This window comes from Cervus elaphus, chromosome 9 (assembly GCF_910594005.1).
Source record: "Cervus elaphus chromosome 9, mCerEla1.1, whole genome shotgun sequence".
Classification (NCBI taxonomy): domain Eukaryota; kingdom Metazoa; phylum Chordata; class Mammalia; order Artiodactyla; family Cervidae; genus Cervus; species Cervus elaphus.
Genome location: NC_057823.1, coordinates 33,133,938 through 33,154,307, shown reverse-complemented (window position 1 = coordinate 33,154,307; position 20,370 = coordinate 33,133,938). Strand labels below are relative to the sequence as shown.

At 37.1% G+C, this 20,370-nt stretch overlaps 1 pseudogene; it reads right to left on the bottom strand.

The window, feature by feature from the left end:
• Positions 1-10,810: 10,810 nt before the first annotated feature.
• Positions 10,811-20,370, bottom strand: part of LOC122700740 — a 52,255-nt pseudogene continuing 42,695 nt past the window's right edge.

Sequence of the window (20,370 nt, the reverse complement as noted above, 5' to 3'; positions counted from 1 at the left end):
TGCGCAGATTCAGTGACAATAATAATAAACAAATGCCAAATTACTAAAATATATTACACCCTTGCACCAGCAATTGAAACGAGCTTGGAGTCTCTTAAAGTCCATGCAGCAATAAAAGTATGGCCCCCAACTGAATCAGACATGTGAGCATGAAAACCCTTTTTCTTTTAAAGAGTCTATAACTTGTTCTGAAAGTAATAATTCAAATACTAAACATACTATTACTTCTATCTCTTGGTCTCATGTGTGACTGAATGCTTAGGAACCTACCTCACAGGGAGATGCTATGTCGACCACTCAACTTGGCAAAGCAATCAAAGTTACTAAAACAGACTATGTTTATAAGGCAAGGTCAAAAAGAATTTAAACAACTCTTAGTGCATCTGAGTTAATCCCTATTTTAGTTTTTCCAAAAGTTCCCCGTCTGTCCTTAATTCTCTTCAACTCACCTTTTACACATACAGAGCCAAGTAAAGAGAATTGGACCCATGGGTTTTACATTTTCATTAAAAGCCAGAAGTAACATACAGCTGACTTGAATTGTGGGTGGCAGCTCACTTCATGATTTCTTTGGAGGAAATGTGACTGAACACAAGAAGCTGGGCTTTGCAACAAGATCACTATTTGCTTTGCGAGTGGGTGCATGTAAAATGCTATTTGGCAAGCAGTCACCAAAACTCATGTTGGCCCACAGCTGAATTATTGTCCTTTCTGCTACCTTTCAGTTACCAAAGTAAAAATAAAAGTAAAAATGTCAGTTTCTTTATACTAAAAAATAATGCAAATTCTATTAGCAATAACTGCTTGTAACACACTTCCATTTCTATTAACCATGTTAGGGTAGTGTTACTTCCTATAGTACATATGTTTTGTGAGCTGGATAAATGCTCCCTGACAATTCTAAGCCATAATATATGTATATCTATGAATATATGTAACAGTATACAAAGAATCAAATTTTTAAAAATCTGAGTGTGTGTTTCCACAAAAGTATTACTCTTTACAAGTACCTAAAATGTAAAGGTAGATAGATGTAAATATATAAATTAGAAATGAACAAATTAGAACAAATGAACAAATTAGAAAAGTATAAAAGTAAATGTGTGTCTTATAATACACATATGGGTTCTAGTTTAAACTTTACCTAATGGCTCAATACTTAGAAAATATCTGCTGATAACAATGAAGTACTGAATATAGTTATTATCTGACCCACATTTGTTGTTGTTTAGTTGTTTAGTCATGTCTGACTCTTTGTGACCTTATAAATTATAGCTCGCCAGGCTTGTCTGTCTATGGGATTCTCCAGGCAAGAATACTGGAGTGGGTTGCCATTTCCTTCTCCATATAAGGATATCCACGTAAGCACTCCTATTTCATTAATGGTTTTAGATTTTTTTTTTCTGTGAATTGAATCAAGAAAGAGCAATAACAACAAAGTCTCCCTAGGAAACTTATCTCTAGTCATTTTTTTTTAATTGGAGATTTTAAAATTCTGTCTGAAAACAAAAAAAGAAAAACAAGATAAAGTGAACTAGAAAAACTTTATGATGTATGTGACAAATTCAAATAGAATAATGAATACATAAATAATTTTAAATATATTTTGAAAAGATAACTATCTCAGTAGAAATGTGGGCAAAGGTCATGACCAGGCAAGAAACAAAAGAAAGAATATAAATAGCCATAAACATGTAAAAAGACATTCAACCTTACTTATAACCAAAATAAAGCTATTTTCTTACCTAGAACAATGCCAAGTATTTAGAAACTGGTAACACCAAGAATTGGTGATTTGTCTCAATGAAGGCACTCTAATTTTGTGGGCCAGGTGATAAACTGGCTCTGCTGGTTTTGGAGAGCAATCTGACACTTTTGTATCAAGATGCAAAGGTGCTTACCTTCAGAAGCCACAAGGAAATTCTTAAGGAAATAATCAAATGAAAGAGCAAAAAAGTATACATATATGTATCATATAAATATATGCATGTGCACACATAGATACATATTCATATACGTGTGTGTATGTATGTTTGTATGCATATAGTGGCATTGATTATAGTATCTCAGTAATGTGGGAATAACCCAAATCTGCAAAAAGACAAGATTAAATAAGTAATTCATTATGACCCTTTCTTACAATGAAATAAACAGCTATTTAAAAAATGGTAATGTAGTTATATTTATTAACAGGAAAACTCCAAGTTCTTTTAAATGAGAAATCAATTTTTAAAACAGATTTGGCCTTATTTTTCTGTTTTTGCAAGAAATAGCAGAAAATCTGAAGTATGCTAAAATAACATTTTTATCTATAAGCAGTAAAAATTTTTGTATCTTTTTTTTCTTTCTATATAGTTTAAATTTTTTGCAATGTATATGCTATGTTTACATTTAGAAAAATAGCTAACTTTTATTTGCAACTTAAGGAATAACTTGAGGAATAACAAACAACATATCTGTACAAGTCAAGCTGTCTAGTACTAAGCCTCTCAATTATCACTTGTCACTTTAACCATTTCCTCCTCTCTATTTAGAAACATCAAATTTCTAAGTGATAGTTTTGAACTGTCCCTTGATCTGTGGAACACAAGGAATCACTTGGAGTGATAGTTATTTCTTTTCCCAGCATTTCTAGTACAGTTCTGGCACAAATACATACATTATTTACTCAATAAATATTGCTTCAGTTGTAGTTTCTCAAGGACCCTGGAAACTTTCCAGTGCTGTACATGGTGATCTGATACCCATTTAAGGACTAAATTGGATTATCTGGGAGAATGAAACTATATTTCCCTGCAGTTCCTTCTAGATCAAACTAATTAGAGTTAAACTAGAAATATGTAAGAGGAAGAGATAATTCTCATTTGAAAATGATAAAACAGAAGAATCATCAAACTGATAAGACAGTTATTTTTTTTTCACATTACTAAACAAGTATGAAGCATGACAATGTGGAATTAGGGTGTATTTTATAAGAACCTCTTAGCAGAGTTGGTATGTGACTTGGGGGCTGAGTTCAGAGTACCCTTAAAGACCTTTTTCTTGTCATCCAGCGAGAAGCTGTCACAGATCAGTAGGCAGGAGCCCACTAAGACGGTGAGATGGATGCAGTGTTTTCAGTTTGCGGCAGTAGAGCAGAGCATGGGCACATTCATCTTGTAGAGTTGTGTCCTAAGACCTTTTAACATAATAAATACAAAAAATTATATCATCCTTTCATCACTAGCCAAGTTTTAAAGAATGATTCAGGTCCTTATAGATATTGGATCATATTGTAATTCTTTGCTAGTGACTCATCTTTAACTAGAAAACTCACTACATTGCTCAGTTTTTATATCCTTATCTGTAGTGTTAAGATAATATGTAATCCTTAAAGAGTTTGCTTTAGACAGCTAGACTGAACTCTAAATAGTATGCTGCCATCCAGGGATCTGTTGTATTTATTACTGTGTTCTTTAGGCGGAGGAGTTCTTCATTTAGAACTTTTTTTTTTTCTAATTTGAAAGTAATACACACTGATTGGGAGGAGGAAATGGCAACTCACTCCAGTATTCTTGCCTGGAGAATCCCATAGACAGAGAAGCCTGGTGGGCTACAGTCCATGGGGTCACAAGAGTCAGACACGACTGAGCAACTAAACCTACACACTGATTAAAGAAGAAATTGTGACAGTTCATGAAGGAATAAAAATGAAAGTAGCTCAACTAACAGCATTACTGTTTTGGTATATTTCATATAGCCAAGAAGTTAAGAATGTGAGCTGTGGAACCAGACTGCCTAGGTTCAAAATCCAGATCTACCATTTACTAGCTTTGTGACCTTGAGCAAACGACTTAGCATCTCTGTGCTTCCGTTTCTGAAACAGGAGGAGGGCATAAGAGAAGGTATTTTAATAGGGTGATTATGAGAATTAAACAGGCTAATATGTACGAAGTGCTCAGAACAATGCCTGGCACATCATCTGTCACAACTATTTAGCTATTATTTACTTTTTCAATTTATACATTAAATACATACTGTGGATTCATACTGTTTGGTGTTTTGCTTTTTCACCTAATCATGTACCTTGGACATGTTTTTCTTTTCCTTTTATTTAATGATTATCTTTCCATGTCAATTAGTACAGAGCTATATTATCACTTTTAATCACTACATAGCATTCAGTTGTATGGAATAATAAAATTATTTAACCAATCAAAGGAAACAATTCTAAAGAATCTATTCTACCATAATATTGTCTAAGGATAGAGGTCCCAATTAGGTTAGTAAGTCAGAAAAGTAAAATGATACCTGCTAACAAATCTTTATTTTTTTTAAATGGCTTTTAAAACTAATGTAAGAAAAATAATGGAGAGGGGAGGCAGCAGCACATAATGATCACAAAAAAAATAAAAACTTTTGAAAAAGCACACTAATATGCAATCTTTACTATGTTCTTTATCGCTTATCCTTGGAAAATAATCTTAAAGGCTGTTAAAAATCTTTTGGGTTAGTTTTGGATAGTTTGACCACCTGTAAAATCTTTCTTTAGATTGTTTCAGAAGGTAAATTATCAATTAACTCTATCAACAGTGTACGAAAAGTAACTAAGAAACAGCAATTATTTATAAACTAAATTTTATTAAGAAGAGGGTCAAATCAGGAATGATCTCAAACATTTGTGTTATAAAATATAGCGACACTTGCAGTACATATATCTATACAGATCTTCTTTGGTTATGGGACAGTATAAAGTTTATGGTCTTATAGAATTTGTATTGCTGTCTATAATGTTTACAGTGCTGATGTCAAAAAAATCATCTGCTTAGTCTTAACACCCAAGGTTCGGTTTCAAGTCAGATCAGACATTTAAGTTTTAAAGCTACCTTCCTGCAGTCTGGGGAGGATATATTGGATTGGCCAGCAGTATCATTTCAACAGTCTTAAAGACCAATCCAAAAAACTCCCAATTCCATAAATATTTCACATCTCTTTTTCATCAGTTCTTTCTGGGTTTACCAGTCATCATATTAAATAGCATGGTGCATCTTTAATCCACAGTGCAGGGGGGATGGTCAACTTTAAATAAATAAATAATAACTATTATGTTCTCTTGGCCCAGTCCAGTTTTTTATAACCCTGAGTTTGTGCTAAATTGGAAATTTTTCATTATGTGACTTGACTTACCTTCAACCTTAGTACTTTGCACTTGGCCAGGTTCATTCACACTTACACAGCATATGTATATTTTCAAAGCTGGGACTTAGCTTGTGACCACAGAACATACCGACTTAGTTAAGAGACACTGAATGCTCAACTGGGGGCCTCATTTTTTTTTTTAATATACTTACTGGAAGATCCTAAATTAGCCATGACTGAGAATCACTTCAGAAATTTTTTTTTAATTTATTTTTTTACTGAGGGGTAATTGCTTACAGAATTTTGTTGTTTTCTGTCAAACCTCAACATGAATCAGCCACAGGTATACACATATCCCCTCCCTCTGAACTGCCCTCCCATCTCCCTCCCCATCCCACCCCTCTAGGTTGATACAGAGCCCCTGGCTGAGTTCCTTGATTTAATGCAGATTCTTAGAACCAACCTCAGACATATTGAATTAGAAACTTTTTAGGAACAGAGCCTAAGAAATTTGTGTTTATAATATTTTCCCCAAGAAATAGTAATGCAAACAGCAGATACCTGTCTCTGGACTGCAATTTAGGAGCCTCTTCTCTAACTGCCTAGGTTTGACAATATATTTCATTTAACCATATATTTCTAAAATCTTATTGTAGATATTTCTGTGGGTAATCCCTATCCTCAAGTGTACTGAGCCAGAATTTCCCAAATACATCTCATGAAATGTATAGAGGTACTGCACAAAAACAGTGATTCATGATCAAATAAATGTGGTAAACTCTAGATTAAACAGATTTAACATATCTCTTCACTTCAGGATATATCAGGGCTTTTAATAGGATTTTCCAAGAGGGAATGAACACTTTTTCATACGTGGAATTCTTTTTTCACAGGGTATAGCTTAAAGCTAGTGATTCAAAGAATACAGTTTTGGAAATGCTAAACTAAATTATCTGTCTTATAGACAATAACCATGACTTTATAGATTTTTAACCCTTCATACTACATAAAAAGTCTTAATAACACATGCAAAATTAGTTACTTTAATAAATTCTCAAAATCTAAAGGATAGGTTTATTATCCAAGGTGATAAAAATTGCAAGTGTCAACAGAGTAAGTCTGCCATTGATTACATTAATTATTTGTATTTCCTGTCCCTTTTGGAGTGTTGGCTCATATTGGTGCCACCAGTGAAGCAGTAGTTCACTTCTGAATTACCAGTCCATTTGTCTCCTACAAATATTCAAAGATTAGGCTTGTTACATGCTAAAAATTGATGCAAAGGAAGAAGGTGGTGTTGTGGAATAATATTGGAACTATGGCAGCACAAACACCATAGGAAACAAGGAACTTAGCATGCTTTGAAGGTGAGAACGTACATACATGCTCCAACTTTTCTAACCAAAGCACATCAGAACTTATACAGCAACATAAGATTACCAAGAAAGAATATATTTCCTAGTCCAAGGAAAATAGCTTACTAGTCCTGTGGCTAATTCTAGCATTAATACTTTGCTGGGCATTATCTGGCAGATAGCAGTACATAAAACCATTGCATAGCATGGAAAAGTGAACTTGGCAAAAAAGGGATAAAGGGAATATCAAAATAACAATGCCTCTCATCATTTCTCCTTTTGCAGGGCTGAAGCACAATTGTTTAGTATTTTAGTTTGCTTCATTCTAAATGACATGAAAATGCTTCCATTTTACTGGGGGACAGCCAGCTGGCATAAAAATCAAATGACTGTGAACTGAGGTTTTATATTTTAACTTTCAATATAGAGAAGAAAAGAAAAGTGATCATATCTTAGGGTGGTTTGAAACCAAATTGTTTTTCATAGTCTGCATCATGCTTTGATGAAATGGGGGTGGTTTTCATGATGTCATCCACATGTTTAAATAAACAGTGTACTAAGGTTAATAAGCTGCAATCAGAACTAGTAGGGGATTATAGTTGAGCTAATTTGATCAATTACTTTTGGTTCTAGAGGTCTGTAGATGAGACAGAAGCCAGTATACACATTTTGGCAGTTGAAAAATCAGTTTGGTCAACACATACCTGAATGGTAATGAACATTCTTTCAAGCTTCATTTTTCATCTGCAAGGGAGGAGAATCCCACTAATGCCAGTCACTGCTACTCAAAAGCAGCCAAAAAGATAACTGTAAATATTTTTAGGGTCCGGAAACTTGCATTCCATCTGGTAGACTGAGACTAGTCTACTGGTTCTTCTTTTGTGCCTTTAAAGGTGGAAGTTTACCTCTCATTATTTTCTCCTGTTAAAAATTAACTGGAACTAGAAATAACTATCTAAAGTTTTTAGTCACCATATGCTCTGTCCTCTTTAAAAGTTTGTTTTCTAATTATAAATATTAATCACATGAAACTTGTACAGTTTCATATACATGGAGTATGTGAGTGAGCTGAGTGGTAAGCTTTAGATACATGAGTTGGATTTAGCAGCTTTCTAACAGGTTGAATGCAAAGAAATAGATTTTTTTTTTTTGGTATATACATAGAAGAAATGGATGATAAAAGAAAGAGAGGTATTTAAATACTATAGCTGCTCACTACACAAGATACTAGCTTGATGAACAAGTGACAAATTTGTGTAAGTTATGGACTCTGACCTCATTGTCTACTAGAGATGATGACATGTACATCAAACTATAACACTAGTAGATAAACCACAGAAGAGGCATAAAGAGATATCTAGAAGAGTCAAAAGTGGCAAGAGTGGCAGGAACTTCATCTGGTTGCAGGAATTAAGAAAAGATTCCTGAAAGAGTTCTCATTTGAGATGTTCAGGTCAAGATGCAGGCATTTGAACATAAGGAATAAATCATAGGTGGCATGGAGAGAGGAAACAAGTTACGAACAGGAAATACTGGGGAGTTTCTTTTGGCTTGCCCAGAGAAATTGTGTAACACAGAAGGAAACAATAAGGGTAGTAAGGTAAACTGGGACTATTTTTTGAGCCACTTGGAACTACATGAAATTTAAAGTTGTACAGAATAGTGTAAGGAGTTACTGAAAGCTTTTTCACAAGAATATATCAGAATAAAAAAGTTAATCTAGAAACAGTATCTAGGCACTGTTGGAGCTGGGAGAGCTTAGCAGGAGGGAGTCAGGAGTGTTTATTAAGAGAAGTCTGGTTGAAAGGTAATGAGACTCTGAACGGGATGCAGTGGGAATTGAAATGAAAACACAGAGGTACTTTGCAAGCAGAATCAATATGACTTGGGAATTCCCTGGTGGTCCAGTGGTTAAGACTCTGTGCATTTACTGCTGAAGGCCCAAATTCAATCCCTGGTCGGGGAGCTAAGATCTCACAAGCCATGTGGCATGGCCAAAAAAAAAAAAAAAAAAGAATCTATAGGACTTGACCATTGCTTATGTGTATTAACGAGACTGGAGAATTGAAAAGACGGATTTCAACTGAAGATGGCTTAAAAAATGTTGGTGCCAGGGAGTTCTACTCAGTACTCTGTAATGACCTATGTGGGAAACAAATCTAAAAATAGAGTGGCTATATGTATAACTGACTCACTCTGCTGTACAACAAAAACTAACACAACATTATAAATCAACTGTTATCCAATAAAGCTTTAAAAAATGGTGGTGTCAATATTAGTGCTACCAAAAACTGAGAAAGTGGGGTTGTTTGATGGCTTTGGTTAGGTCCATTTAGAATTTGGGCATTCCTACTCCAAACAGATAATCATGATGGTGTTATCACTCACCTAGACCCAGACATCCTGGAATGTGAAGTCAAGTGGGCCTTAGAAAGCATTACTACAAACAAAGCTAGTGGATGTGATGGAATTCCAGTTGAGCTATTTCAAATCCTGAAAGATGATGCTGTGAAAGTGCTGCATTCAATATGCCAGCAAATTTGGAAAACTCAGCAGTGGCCATAGGACTGGAAAAGCTCAGTTTTCATTCCAATCCCTAAGAAAGGCAATCCCAAAGAATGCTCAAACTACCGCACAATTGCACTCATCTCACATGCTAGTTAAGTAATGCTCAAAATTCTCCAAGCCAGCCTTCAGCAATACATGAACCATGAACTTCCAGATGTTCAAGCTGGTTTTAGAAACGGCAGAGGAACCAGAGATCAAATTGCCAATATCCGCTGGATCATCGAAAAAGCAAGAGAGTTCCAGAAAAACATCTATTTCCAAAAAGACATCTATTTCTGCTTTATTGACTATGCCAAAGCCTTCGACTGTGTGGATCACAATAAGCTGTGGAAAATTCTGAAAGACATGGGAATACCAGACCACCTGACCTGCCTCTTGAGAAACCTGTATGCAGGTCAGGAAGCAACAGTTAGAATGGACATGGAACAACAGACTGGTTCCAAATAGGAAAAGGAGTACATCAAGGCTGTATATTGTCACCCTACTTATTTAACTTATATGCAGAGTACATCTTGAGAAACGCTGGGCTGGAAGAAGCACAAGCTGGAATCAAGATTGCTGGGAGAAATAGCAATAGCCTCAGATATGCAGATGACACCACCCTTATGGCAGAAAGTGAAGAAGAACTAAAGAGCCTCTTGATGAAAGTGAAAGAGGAGAGTGAAAACATTGGCTTAAAGCTCAACATTCAGAAAACTAAGATCATGGTATCTGGTCCCATCACCTCATGGGAAATAGATGGGGAGACAGTGGAAACAGTGTCAGACTTTATTTTTCTGGGCTCCAAAATCACTGCAGATGGTGACTAAAGCCATGAAATTAAAAGACGCTTACTCCTTGGAAGGAAAGTTATGACCAACCTAGATAGCGTATTAAAAAGCAGAGACATTACTTTGTCAACAAAGGTCCATCTAGTCAAGACTGTGATTTTTCCAGTAGTCATATATGGATGTGAGAGTTGGACTATAAAGAAAGCTGAGCGCCAAAGAATTGATGCTTTTGAACTATGGTGTTGTAGAAGACTCTTGAAAGTCCCTTGGACTGCAAGGAGATCCAACCTGTCCATCCTAAAGGAGATCAGTCCTGGGTATTCATTGGAAAGTCTGATGTTGAAGCTGAAACTCCAGTACTTTGGCTACCTGATGTGAAGAGCTGACTCATTTGAAAAGACTCTGATGCTGGAAAAGATTGAGGGCAGGAGGAGAAGGGGATGACAGAGGATGAGATGGTTGGATGGCATCACCAACTTAATGGACATGAGTTTGGGTAAACTCTGGGAGTTGGTGATGGACAGGGAGGCCTGGAGTGCTGCAGTTCATGGGGTCACAAAGAATCAGACACGACTGAGCTATTGAACTGAACTGAACTGAATTCCAAACTTAGAAAGTTTAGTAGGGGGGAGATATTTTCAGAGTTTGGGTAACAGCTGATGTAGAATGGAGTACGAGTTATCATCAGCAAGAATTCAGGGTTCACATTCAACAAATATTTAATAAGCTGTAATATGCACCAGGCATTGTGCTGGGTATGGTTAGGAAAACTTAGATATATAAAACAGAGGCCTTAGGGGGTTTAGAATTAAGTAGTTTCCCACTCTGGTTTTTACCACTTATTTGCTGTACAACCAGAAGCAATTAACATTTCTGGGATACTTCACTTATTTATATCTTGGGACTATTGCAAGGTACATATTTAACACTTAAGTGGTGGTGGGAGATTTTTAGGAGTAAAGTTGTTTGGGATCATGGGGGAGTTAATGGGAAACGCTGCTACGAACAGTCACGAGAGCTAACAGAGGCAAGAAATGAGGTGAACGCCAAAATCACAGTCAGAGTTAGGCGAGCAGGACCCAGAGGAGACGTTCTAGTGAAGTCTCTGAGGTTAGAACCGAAGCCAAAGCTTCCCGCTGGTGCGTCACTTTCCAGCAGCGCGAGCCAGCAGCGGTTCTGAAGCACTCCCACGCCAAGTTGAAGCCCTGGATCCAGAAGCCAGAGGAATGACATATAAAATTCTGAAAAGAGACTCTGTACAGTGGGAGAAAGTAGAGAAACGTGAAGATTGTGGGAGTCTTCTTACAGTGATGGTGTTTAGTCATTCAGCTGACACTTATTGAGCTCCTGCGGTGGGCTTGGTACTACTTGCTGAGTGAACAAAATAGACATGGCCTCTGACATCATGGGTTTCGTAGACTAGGGCAGGAGACACATGTCAATCAGATCTTCTCAGGGCTGTGATAGGCACCATAAAAAAGAAATGCAAACTTCAGTGAGAGCCTTTAAGGAGAGGCCTTTCATTTAGATCAGGGTATCAAAAGGGCTGCTCTAAGGGAATGGCATATTAAGAAACCAGGGATAAAGCCAAACTTGAGTAAAATCCTTTATTGGGGTGGGAAGTGGACCACTGCTGAGACCTATTCCTATTCTTGACTAGTAGAACATCCAATTGCAGAATCCTGAAAGAATAAAATAGCAAAAGGTTAAAAACACTAAAGCTGAAAACCCCATGATGGCTGTAAAGAGAGAACAGAAGATATATGAGGTTTAGCCATGCTTATCACGAGGCCCTGTGTAGTAAAACCAGAGTCTGCTGTCAAACTTCATGTGACATGAGGCAGAGTATTGAGTCTGTGTAAGCCTTGGTTCCCTCCTCTGTAAGATGGAAATCATAAGAGTACGTATTCCTGTGGTTGTTACCAGAATTATAGAATCCAGAAAAGTCATAGTACAGCGTCTAGCACCACACTTTAATAAATGTCAGCTATTATCACCATCTTGGAAAAGGATTTTTTATTGAGATATAATTCACATACTATAAAATTCACACTTTTAAAGTATGCAGTTTAAGGTTTCGGTATAGACATATAGTTGTGCAGCCATCACCACCAACTAGTTTCAGAACATTTTTCTCATTCCCCAAAGAAATCTCATCCCTATTAGGAATCATTCTCCATCTTTCCCTTTCACAGTCCATGGCAAACACTGATCTACTTTTCTGTCTTTATGGATTGGTCTATTCTGGACATTTCATGTAAGCAGAATCAGATACTATGTGGCCTTCTGTGTCTAACTTCTTTCACTTAACTGTTTTCAAATTTCATACACATTATAGGATGTATGTTTCCAGCTCTCTTGAGTTTAACCTAGGAGTAGAATTGCTGGAAAATATGAGAATTTTATATTTAGCATTTTGGGGAACTGCCAGGCTGTTTCCTAAAGCCATTACCCCATTACATTTCCACCAGCAGTGTATGGGGATTCCAATTTCCCCACACCCTCACCAACACTAGTTATTATTTGTCTTTTTTTAGTTTAGCCATCCTAGTGAGTATGAAGTGGTATATCACTGTGGTTTTAGTTTGTATTTCTCTAATGATAATAATATCAATTATTAGCCACATCTTTGGCCATTTGTGTAGTTTCTTAGGAAAAGTGTCTAATCACATCATTGCCTGTTGTTTAATTGGGTTATTCATCCTTTTAGTGTTGAGTTAGATAAATATTTTAATATAAGATTTTATTCACTCCCACTGATCTGGGGGAAGAAAATTAGCTCTCTAAGATAGAACAGGTTATTATTACTTGCTAGTTGCTTGGAGACTCTTTCATGGCTAGGCAAAACAAAACAAAGTAGACATGTTCTCCCTCCTCTTACCTCCCCTTCTCTAAATCCTGGCCCTCCTCCCGCTGCATGTTGAGACTCTGTCTTGCCCTCTTTTTCCTACTCCTGAGCACTCCCATTTCTGTCTCATGTGCCATCTTGAATCATGTCTATAGACAGATAATAGTCCAAAGAGGCAGGAAAATTAGAAGTTTGTCTGTCTCATGACCCTTCCAAGCACAGGGCCTGGAAGATGGTAAGAGTAAGGTCAAATACCTTTCCTTTGCTGACCTCTTGTACTTAACTCTGAACCTTGTCATTGACAACGCTGGCAGAGGCAACATGAGGGTGGAGGTGGGGGCAAGAGGGAACCCAAGAACTAGTGACAGAAAATGAGTTCTTCTTCCTTAGGAACTCTGTGTCCTAAGGCAAGTTACCTACTTTCTCCAAAGCTTGATTTTCTTTACCTGCAAAATAAGGTGATATTTTGCAAATAATAAGTTTGGATTTCCTCTACCTGTCTTGCAAGAATTTTGTGATGATAAAAGGAACTAATAATATAAAAATGCCTCATAAAATGTAATATAAATGAAAATTTTATTGTCTAGGAGTAAGAACTCAACTTCTGTATAAAGTCACAATTGAAACTGAGTGAGCTTTAGAAAAATAGATATTGTAATACAGCACTTCTGAGTAACTTCTCACAATATGTAGTTTATATATGGAGTACAGTTTTTCATTTGAGAGTATTGTTTTATTTTGTAATTCCTAGTTGTTTGCAAAAGTTTTATACAAAAATGAACTAACAAGTTAAAATTCCCTACATTCAACTTATTCACAGAAGCATGTTAAATAAGAATGTTTAATCTCTCTGCATAGATATTTTATCTTCAAACTAAAATATGTATTCAATATTATATACTTTAAGTCAAAATCTGAACTAGGATTTTTATCGAGTTTATTTTGAGCACTTCATACAGTCCTAGTAGTAGGATAAGCATTATGTCATTTAATCCACTTAATGTTCACATTGGAAAAAAATGATATTCTCCCCATTTTTCCTCCCCATCTTCCAGATAAGAAAACTGATACTTAACTAAGACGTGGTCAACCGATAGTAAGAGACTAAGCTGGGATTTGGAGTTCAGTCTGTTTCACCCTGGATCTCACCCTTAGAACCCCCATGTTTGCGATACACCAAAGAGAAAAAGAATGCTGAAGAACTGGAGGGTGATTCTTTTGCATTCATTTGTGTTATTTTCACATTTCATTAAAGGATTGTTTTAGAAAGACTACAGGAAAGAAATCAAAAGAACTGGAAAAGATAATTTATTTATGGACAAGGGCTAATTGCTTCCTACTTGGTCTTTAGTTAAGAAATGAAGGAAATTTTACTGAGAGTCAGAATTGTTAAAGGTATGAATTATTAAAGGGACTTGCAACATCTACTTTTCTGAAGGACTCTACACAGGTTAAATTTCATCTTCAGCAGACTCTGTGAAATTCAGTTAGGAAACTAGAACCAAAGGAGTGACTAAAACTAGTTCAGTGATAGCCACCACATGAATATGATAGCTTATGAATGTTTATAAAGGGAAATTTCAATGTAAATTTTTTCTTTAAGAAAAAAAAAAACTAAAAATACCTTAGACGCCAATAATGTTACTTACTAAAAGGATAAAAAAGAACTTAAAAAAGCATCAGTCAGTTCAGTTCAGTTCAGTCGCTCAGTCGTGTCTGACTCTTTGCGACCTCATGAATCACAGCACGCCAGGCCTCCCTGTCCATCACCAACTCCCGGAGTCTACCCAAACTCATGTCCATCAAGTCGGTGATGACATCCAGCCATCTCATCCTCTGTCGTCCCCTTCTCCTCCTGCCCCCAATCCCTCCCAGCATCAGAGTCTTTTCCAATGAGTCAGCTCTTCGCATGAGGTGGCCAAAGTATTGGAGTTTCAGCTTCAGCATCAGTCCTTCCAATGAACACCCTGGAGTGATCTCCTTCAGGATGGACTGGTTGGATCTCCTTGCAGTCCAAGGGACTTTCAAGAGTCTTCTACAACACCATAGTTCAAAAACATCAGTTTTTCGGCACTCAGCTTTCCTCACAGTCCAACTCTCACATCCATACATGACCACTGGAAAAATCATAGCCTTGACCAGACAGACCTTTGTTGGCAAAGTAATGTCTCTTGCTTTTTAATATGCTGTCTATGTTGGTATTTCCTTCCAAGGAGTAAGCGTCTTTTAATTTCATGGCTGCAGTCACCATCTGCAGTGATTTTGGAGCCCAGAAAAATAAAGTCTGACACTGTTTCCACTGTCTCCCCATCTATTTCCCATGAGGTGATGGGACCAGATACCATGATCTTAGTTTTCTGAATGTTGAGCTTTAAGCCAATGTTTTCACTCTCCTCTTTCACTTTCATCAAGAGGCTTTTTAGTTCTTCTTCACTTTCTGCCATAAGGGTGGTGTCATCTGCATATCTGAGGTTATTGATATTTTTCCCAGCAATCTTGATTCCAGCTTGTGCTTCTTCCAGCCCAATGTTTCTCATGATGTATTCTGCATATAAGTTAAATAAGTAGGGTGACAATATACAGCCTTGATGTACTCCTTTTCCTATTTGGAACCAGTCTGTTGTTCCATGTCCAGTTCTAACTGTTGCTTCCTGACCTGCATACAGGTTTCTCAAGTGGCAGGTCAGGTGGTCTGGTATTCCCATCTCTTTCAGAATTTTCCACAGCTTATTGTGATCCACATAGTCGAAAGCTTTGGCATAGTCAATAAAGCAGAAATAGATGTCTTTTTGGAAATAGATGTTTTTCTGGAACTCTCTTGCTTTTTCGATGATCCAGCGGATATTGGCAATTTGATCTCTGGTTCCTCTGCCGTTTCTAAAACCAGCTTGAACATCTGGAAGTTCATGGTTCACGTATTGCTGAAGGCTGGCTTGGAGAATTTTGAGCATTACTTAACTAGCATGTGAGATGAGTGCAATTGTGCGGTAGTTTGAGCATTCTTTGGGATTGCCTTTCTTAGGGATTGGAATGAAAACTGAGCTTTTCCAGTCCTATGGCCACTGCTGAGTTTTCCAAATTTGCTGGCATATTGAATGCAGCACTTTCACAGCATCATCTTTCAGGATTTGAAATAGCTCAACTGGAATTCCATCACATCCACTAGCTTTGTTTGTAGTAATGCTTTCTAAGGCCCACTTGACTTCACATTCCAGGATGTCTGGCTCTAGGTGAGTGATCACAACATTGTGATTATCTGGGTCGTGAAGATCTTTTTTGTACAGTTCTGTGTATTCTTGCCACCTCTTCTTAATATCTTCTGCTTCTGTTAGGTCCATACCATTTCTGTCCTTTATTGAACCCATCTTTGCGTGAAATGTTCACTTGGTATCTCTAGTTTTCTTGAAGAGATCTCTAGTCTTTCCCATTCTGCTGTTTTCCTCTATTTCTTTGCATTGATCGCTGAGGAAAACTTTCTTATCTCTCCTAGCTATTCTTTGGAACTCTGCATTCAACATAAATACATAAGCATACAGTCATATGCCCACCTTTAATTATATATATGAAATATATAGTTATATATAATTTTAAATAGTTCTTAGCAGCAAGGATAAAAATTTTGTTGTAGAAATAATAAGATCAACCCAAACTAAGTTTTACAAATGTACTTGCATGTCACACTCACATCATTCTAACTCCTACCTCTTACATCTTTTAAAATCTTAATTTCCTTCTTTTTAATTCATGTCTCATCTTGCCAATTACAAACTTGCTGTTTTTAAATTATTCACTTGGTTCAGCCTTTAAAAGAAAAGATGTGAACTCTTCTTCTGCAAAGTATAAAATTAAAAACATTTATTGCTTTTAAATCACCAGTTTAAAATAAAGCCCAGCTGTGAGGATTTTTAAATTAAAAGCTTCATTCTGTTCCCTCTTACGTTTTCACCTACAATGCTGGACAGAACATAGAATTTAACATGAACAATGGAGTGAAATATGAGTGTAGCCTTGAACCTCTAATGAGCTATCTAATTCTTTTTGCAGAAGGTTAGACTACCAGTTTGCCCAGCAAGCTGTAAAGAGGATTTTTCAGAAATCCTGCCAAATCAAAACTTCCTTTTTATCAATGTAGTTTCTTGTTTTCATTCCAGTTGGAGAATTAAGTTTGAAATACTGTCTGGAGTATTCTGCCTCAAAGTGTAAGTTGACTTTGTTTGATGGATGTCAGGAGCCTATTAAGTATAATCACAGAAAAATGTATTTACTATGGAAGCAGTTAAACTATTCCAGGAGTCTCAACAAACCAAATGTTCCCGTGAATAAAAGCTGAGTTCAATCAGTGCTTCAAACAGGCTTAGACTAACTTAGGATGTAAAAATGCAGGTAACTCATGACTAATCATCAATGGAGACTGGTTCGAAGAGTAGCCAGCATCTTCACAGATGGTTTTCACTGAACTAAAATGTGCACTTTGGGACACACACACGTACAGATGCCTGAATCAGGGATAAATCCATTCTGAAATAGCCCATTTTAATGACCCTTCCAGATATTTAGCTGTGGAAAGTTGTCTGATGCCAATTTTACATGGACATATCATTCCTCAAATACATTTTTGGAAAATAAAATTTTTGCTAGTAAAAGCATGGATTTAAATCTAATACTTGGAGATAGTTATTAAAATGTAAGCCCTAAATTATTTTAAGAAAAGTTACCTATGTGTTCTCAATAATTTAGTTTACTCTTCTTTTGAGTGGGGGTTTGGAGGAGAGTTGGGAGGAGCATGTGTTACATCTAAAGTATTTGTTAAACACATGTTCACATGAGTTCCTTGAATAAGGAGAATCTAAATGCTGTCCGGTGGGAAAATGTTATCCTCATTGCTCTTTTCCCTCCCTTCTCCAAGACATGACTCATAGGCATTATAGTTCTTGGTTTCCAATGTGCTCATTTGAAATAAATGATGATAGAATTCAGTGAATCATTTAAAGCCACTCAAAACATTTTTTAAAAGGGTTTACAGTTAACAAACCACAATTTGTCATCACAAATTTTAATCAGAATAGATGAAATAATAAATGCCTTTGAAGAGACAGGAAGACCCAGAGACCTGGAAAACTTGGCTTTGTTGCCGGATCATTTGGCCCTCTGCTTCCTGAGGGGGTGGAAAGAGAACTAGACTGGCAGTTAGAGGCCTGGGGCTCCGATCCTGGCTTCACTGTCTCTTAACTCAGCAGACTTCAGGCAGCCAGTCATCCTTCCTAAGCCCTTATTTCTTTATTTGTTGAAAAGCACAGAAAAACAATTGTACCCATTTTCTTTTCTTATATGAATGGTATGGATTCTTTACCAATCAGCTTCCCTGGCAGCTCAGTTGGTAAAGAATCCATAACCAGCAAGCAGCCTCAAATCCTTAATCTCTTCTCCCAGTGCCCCTCTGTCACAGGTCTTAAAGCCTGGATTTCCAACAAGAACACGTCTCTCAGACTAGGGCTCCTCCAATCTTATATTTTTAAAAAATTCCCTGAGGCCTATGGTTTTGGCTTTCTCATCCTCTACTTCTTATCTTTGCTATTTTCATCAGTGTCTTTTGTTCTCTCACCATCATTCTCCCCTGATCATCAAAGCCCTGGTCCTGGGTCACTATCTTGCTCTCCAACACGTCTTCCTGTTCCTCCGGTGACTTTAGCTGTATAGTTAAGAGCCCAATGGGGGTGGAGGGAGGGATACATTATGGGTTTGGGATGAACATATTACACTATATATGAAAAAGGTAACTAACAAAAGGACCTACTACATAGCACAGGAAACAGTGCTCAATATTCTGTAATAACCTATTAAGGAAAAGAATCTAAAAAAGTTATCTACATCTATATAGCTAAATCATTTTGCTGTATACCTAAAACTAAACAACACTAAATCAACTACACTCCACTTTTTTTTAAAAAAAGAGTCCATTTAACATACTGTTGCCTTAGTTCCTTAATTTCCTCATCTACAGTCACTTTCTTTCTTACTCATAGGATCACTTGGTCATCCCTAGCTGCACCATCTCTGTAGTCTTTAATTCATATATCCCACATTAGAGATACAAATTTCCTTTCTCCCAGAATGTTTGTTCAACACCTCCCACTAAACTTGCCTTCTGACCTCACTGGAGCCTTCAGGCCACTGATGCCTCTACTCCCCCCCAGCCCACTAGTCCTCTCCTCCCTTCACTTCCCCTACATCCAGCTTGGATTGCATTCTTTATCATTTCAATAATTCTTGTAAAAATCCTTTTGCCAAGTAAGTACCTTGTACTCCCTTATTTTCATATTACACATTGCTACATGCTAATCTTAGATGAAACCATTTAGATGGATGCATTTCTCTAGTAACTAGCAATGTTGAGCATCTTTTCATGTGCCTTTTGGCTTTTTTTTTTTTTTTTAAATACTGAGCCCTGTGTGCATGAGTGCTCAGTCGTGTTAAACTATAGCCCACCAGGCTTCTCTGTCCATGGGATTTTCCAGGCAATAATACTGAAGTAGGTTGCCGTTTCCTCCTCCAGGAGATCTTCCCAACCCAGGGATCAAACTCATGTTTCCTGTATCTCCTTCATTGTTAGGCAAATTCTTTACCACTGAGCCATCTGGGAAGCCTGTAATATTGAGCTGTGCTTGCATGTGTGTGTGCTAAGTCACTTCAGTTATGTCCAACTCTTTATGATCCTATGGACTGTAGCCCAACAGGCTCCTCTATTCAAGGGATTTCCAGGCAAGAATATTGGAGTGGGTTGCCACGCACTCCTCCAGTGGATCTTCCCGATCCAGGGATCCGAACGCACGTCTCTGTAAGTCTCCTTCATTGGCAGGTGGGTTCTTTACCACTAGCACCACCTGGGAAGCCCAATATTGAGTTGTGTAAGCTGTTAAATGTTTTGAAGAAACCCAAATCATCCTATAGACTTAGATAAGACCTGTATGTTTATTCCAAAAAAGAGACAGTTACTATAAGGTAGACTCGTTTCCACATATGGATCCCAGTCTTGATGAGAGGCCAATCTCACAAGGAGAAGAGATTGTCGCTGGTTAAGTACAAAAAAGTAGGGGAGAAAAACAAGAATAGCACCACACAGCAACTGTGATATCCCACACTAATATTGCTGAGCTGCTGTCCAAAGAGAAGAGCTACATTGATGTCAGGCCTCAGAGCTTGATTGTCACTGTGTGTGTACTGCTTCAAGGCTACTCTCTTTGGCCACATATAGTTAAGTCTTTCCACTGTGAAAAGATTAGAGCATCACTCTTGCATCTTCCCCTCTCACCCTAGAAATGCTTTTATATATTTTATATAGCAGAGAGTTCACAGGGCATATGAGAAAGCACAGAATGTGGAGGGCGGGGAGGGGCAGAATTGCTTAAGCTTAGAAAGGCAAATCATCCAATTTTGCCAATTATTTCTGCAATACTCCAATGTATGAACCACAATTTATACACCACTACCATTAAAAACTGCAGTATCTGTATGCAGTTGTAAAAATAATTGAACTATGGATTTAGACAGAAACTAGTGGTGAGACAAGACCACTAAACTTAAGAAAAATTTATTTAGTGTACATAAACAATAAGTCAGAAATCTTTCTAACACCGTCAGGTAATCAGTATGTCACAGCTTTCCCCCATGAGGGGAAACAAAATCTAATGATCATTGACTCCATCTGAAAACA